Here is a 5,282-nt window from a genome sequence, read left to right on the forward strand (position 1 = left end):
AGATAAAATAGCAGACAAAAAGTAACCAATTATATCACAGAGCATCATAAAATAGCTACTTGGCTTTTGCAGCATGCTAATTTCTTGGACAGTGGATTTAATTCAGAGTGTGGTCTGAGGACTGAAGTTCCAGAAAATCACCTTTGTTAAGCAGACTCCAAATTAATCAGGCCCTCAGTTTTGCAGGATATGTGTGCACAAAGCAGAATATTAAAACATAGAGATGGCAGATGTTTTTTCCTCCTGATTGTGTTTCACTCTCTGATGTGGCACATGCCTTGCCTGGAATCATGATTTCCAAGAACCTGAATTCAGAGCCTTAAGATGATTTACCGCATGAACTCAGAGCACTGGAAACTGGGCTAAAGGGTATGTTAGGCCGTGGAAAATCCTGGTGATCTCTGTCATCACAGGATGTGCCTGTGTAGTGATTAGAGGGCTGTGCAGTAAAGCTTGCATTACCCTAATCTGGTGTCTCTACCTATAGACTTTGTTAGGTAAACACTGATGATTCTTCCACTGCCTTTGCTTCACGTTTCTGGTCTCCACTCAGACCAAGCACCTTCCTTCTATTCACTCATTTTTTTCTTCAGGCACTGGGGTAGGCAGAAAAGAAATGGCCCCTAAAGATGCCCACATCCTCTCTCCTGGAACCTGAAAATATGCTATGCTCAGTAGCAAAGGGAAGGTAAAGTCACAGATGGAATTAAGGTTGCTGATTAACCAACTTTGAGATAAGGGCTATTCTAGGTTATCCAGGTAGGATGAATGTGATCACAAGGGTTCTTAAATGTGGAAAGGGGAGGCAGAAGAGTTAGTCTCAGAGTGAGGCAGCATGAGGTGGCTAGATTGGCCATTACTGGCTTTGGAGATGGTAGGGGACCAGGAGGCTAGAAATGCTAGCAGCTTCAAGAAGCTGAAAAAGGTGAGTAAATGAATCCATCCCTCAAGCCTCCAGAAAGAAATCAGCCCTGCTAACACCTCAGTTTTAGTCCAGTGAGACCCATTTCAGACTTTTGACACTGAGAACTGTGAGATAACAAATTTGTGTTATTTCAAGCTGCCCAACTTGTGGTCACTTGTTACAGCAGCCAACAGTATAGGCATATTATTATGTCCTGTTGCTTTACTTTTGTCTTAAGAAATATCTTGTATTTTAAAGGGATTTTTACCACTGAGAATTTCATCCAGTATGAGTTGACTATAATGAAGACCAACTTACTGATGACTTACCTTACTGTAGTTTTCTATATATTGACAACAAAAGCATGGGATATGGAGTAAAATAGAGTTCCAACTCTGGTTTTTCACTTGATGGTTCTGAGTTCTCGAATCAATTTGTTTTAAAGACTATCAATTTCCTAAACCACTATGCTTACTCAGCTATACGTAACTGACCTGACACATAGGATGTTTTGAAGTTCAAATTGGAGAATGATACATAATTAAGATAATCAACTTGTTTTCTTAATTTACAACAATAGACATTAAGATTGAAAGGGAATACTATTTAGAAGCTGACTAGCTTAGCAGGAGATATTTGCACTAGACCACTGTTTTTAAAACTCTGCCACTAGGCCGGTTGCAGTGGCTCACGCCTGTAATCCCAGCACTTTGGGAGGCCGAGGCGGTCGGATCAAGAGGTCAGGAGATCGAGACCATCCTGGCTAACACAGTGGAACCCTGTCTCTACTAAAAATACAAAAAAATTAGCTGGGCATGGTGGCTGGCACCTGTAGTCCCAGCTACTTGGGAGGCTGAGGCAGGAGAATCTCTTGAACCCAGGAGGCAGAGGTTGCAGTGAGCTGAGATCACACCACTGTACTCCAGCCTGGGCAACAGAGTGAGACTCCATCAAAAAAAAAAAAAAAAGCCCTCTGCCATTAATTTTGGTGGGAAGCTTGGTTGAGATGGGCAAAGGCTGAAGGAAGGGAGAGGTTGGGTGGTGAACTAATTTACTCCTTACCCAAACTCGACTTAAACCAAAGCAATACCAATCTGTGTAAAATAGAATTTGAAGTAAAGGGAGAGGGTTCAAAGAAATTGAGAACTCTTGCACTGTATTATGTGCAAATGCAGGTCCACATAGCCTTGAATAGTTCCTCTGGCCTGTCTATGTCAACATTTGGAGATGCACAGTTCCTATAAGCAGGTGCATAGAAACAGAAGGATGCATATTTGCATATAGGATTAAAAGAAATGACTTCCGTAAAATGTCTAGCACAGAGCTACAGAGTGTATTTTTAATACATTACAGTTGTTGAGTAAAGATGAGTATTTGATAACACTAAGGGATATATATGAAGCCAAGAAATGTAGTAGTATTCGAATCCTCTCCACCTCCCTTACTCTTGGGCTCTGACTTTAGACACTAAACAATTCCAGGACATAAGTGAAAACACATTTCAATTGCCCTCTATTCTACTTACTTGGTAAATTAGCCTGTGCATTATTTTTAAAATGAATTTTGTTCTATTTCTAAAATGCCTTCTCTAGAAAGTTTCTGTCTGTTGAATTCATTATTTAAAATGGAATCTTACTGCTTTGGGTAAATATCAGTATGTTTACTATGTATTTGCATTGTGCTGGCATTAGGTAAGGATTCATACAGTGTTCCTTCTTATGAAGAGTGACATATTTTATAAGAGGGGAAAACCACGGAAATGAATTCTCATAGTTTAATAAAATATATCCAGTGTCTGTCTTGCAAAATATTGTAATACCATATAGTTAATAATATAATAATTAATATTCTTAAACATTTCCAAAAGACCAACTATACCATGAAATTCTTTTTTTAAAAAATACATTTATTCAGCACCACAATCAGACTATTACATTTAGCAACCAACAGCATGGGTGCAAAAAAAAAAAAAAACTACATTAAAATCCTTTGTTGGAATGCTTTACACTTTCCACAGAACAGAAACTAAAAGAACCTGTTATACAATTAGTCGCAAATACAGTCCTCAAGTTTTTTGCCCATACACAGGAGTATTTTTGTAAAACATTTCTTCTTTTTAACAGCTAGGCCCTGCCACCGCTGTGCTTGGCTAAGTTTACAAATCGATTACAATCTGTAGCTTCCCCGTCACTTCTCTGGCTTTCCTCTCTTGCTAAGCTTTGTTTCCTAATTAAAATCTTCTGCCACTGCCATAGCTACTGCTTCTACTGGAACCGCCATAGCCACCTTCGTTTCATGGTTTGGCAAAGTATTGGCCTCCACCACCATAAGGGCCAGAGCTTCTGCCTCCAAAGTTTCCTCCCTTCATGGGTCCAAAATTTGAAGAGTGATTGTTGTAATTGCCAAAATCATTGTAGCTTCCACCACCTCCAAAATTGCTTCCATCATTACCAAATCCATTATAGCCATCCCCACTGCCACCATATCCACTACCACCACAGCTGCCACCAAAGCCACCACAACCACTGAAGTTTCTTCCATGACCAAAGTTGTCATTCCCACTGAAACCACCTCCATGACCACCACCAAAGTTTCCTGAACCACTTCGACCTCTTTGGCTGGATGAACACTAGCCATCTCTCACTTTGACAGGGCTTTCCTAATTTCACAGTTGTGGCCATTCACAGTATGGTATTTCTGAATGACAGTCTTATCCATGGAGTCATGATCGTCAAAGGTTACAAAGGCAAAGCCCCTTTTTTTGTCACTGCCTTGGTCAGTTATGATTTCAGTCACTTCAGTATTTCCAAACTGTTCAAAATAATCCTTAAGTGATGTTCTTCAGTGTCTTCATTAATGCCACCAACAAATATCTTTTTCACAGTTAAGTAGGCACCTGGTCTTTGAGAATCTTCTCTTGAGACCGCTCTTTGGTTCCACAACACTTCCATCCACCCTGTGTGGCCTTGCATTCATGGCTGCATCCACCTCCTCCACAGTGGCATATGTGACAAACCCAAAGCCCCTGGAGCACTTGGTGTTTGGATCTCTCATGACCACACAGTCCATGAGCATTCCCCACTGCTCAAAATGGCTCCTCAGGCTCTCATCAGTTGTTTCAAAGCTTAACTCTGCAATGAAGAGCTTCCTCAGCTGTTCAGGCTCTTTAGGAGACAGACTTAGACCTGATGGCAGAGAGAAGAGAGACTTTAACCATGCTTCTTCGGCGGCATCCATGGGCAGAAAGGCTATGAAAGTATTTTAAGCAAATAAATGTATTATAAATATTTACAGAACACAAGAATTTTTACTATTATCAGAGGATGTGAAAAATATATTAAATAGACATGACATGATCATTTCATTTGAATAAAGAAAGCACAATGAATTATCCCAAGAAAAAGTTGAAGAAACAAAAATATTAACTGTCAAACTTGCTAAGGTTGAGTGATAATGTTTTTTCTTGGTAACTTTGCGATAATTTATTTTGGGTAATTTCTATTGAGATACACTATAAAAGTTTGATTTTATTTATAATTTTTATAATACCCTCTTCCCCCACACACTTTGTGGATGAAAACAGCCTGAACTTCTATAATGTTTTCTTTCAAGGAAATATTTAGCACAGACATACACAAAATACATAAAACCTAAAACCTACTTTAAAAAGCTTCTGTAATGCACTGATTCCATATACATACATGCACATGTGTATAATTCTACCTTGTGTTTATTTATATATATATTTGTGCTAACTTGCATACAAACATATCAACTGTCATTACCAATACTGAGATGATTTGAGATCGTGTATGAACATGACCATCTAATGACTGAAGACCTCGGTCTAGGAAAACATCTCTTTACTAAAAATTATTATGTTTAATTCAATAATGAAAAACAGTAATAATTATTTTTTACTATTTATAACAGCTTTTGTCCTTTTTGAAACTGTAAGATGTTCTCAAACATTTGAAAAGTTCTCAAAATCTTTCACAAACAGCAGTATTTTACCCATTACAATTCTAAACAAAGAAATATATGCAGATTGTACATTCTAATTACTATTGGTCTCAAGTGGATGCCAATCTATACTGTGAAAATATAATGGAAATTTGCCTTAACTTTGCTTATTGGGGTGATGATAATAGACAATCACTACATGTCAAATACTCTACTCTTCTAGGTTCTGAAATTCTTTTTTCAACCCATTGTACTGTGGAAGTTCCAATACTGATACACCGGGAGGAGAAATTTTCTAGAGTGAGGACAAGTTCTTAGAAGCTTTATTATTATATATGATATGTGCAAAAAGTTTATAATGTACATTAGATATAATCAGTCTACATACATTTACTGAACAATTATTGATGCCTAA

At 38.1% G+C, this 5,282-nt stretch overlaps 1 pseudogene; it reads right to left on the reverse strand.

Moving 5' to 3' along the window:
* Positions 1 to 3,134: 3,134 nt before the first annotated feature.
* On the reverse strand, positions 3,135 to 4,141 carry LOC129030027 (heterogeneous nuclear ribonucleoprotein A1-like; annotated as a pseudogene).
* Positions 4,142 to 5,282: the final 1,141 nt, after the last annotated feature.

This window comes from Pongo pygmaeus, chromosome 12 (genome assembly GCF_028885625.2).
Source record: "Pongo pygmaeus isolate AG05252 chromosome 12, NHGRI_mPonPyg2-v2.0_pri, whole genome shotgun sequence".
Lineage (NCBI taxonomy): Eukaryota > Metazoa > Chordata > Mammalia > Primates > Hominidae > Pongo > Pongo pygmaeus.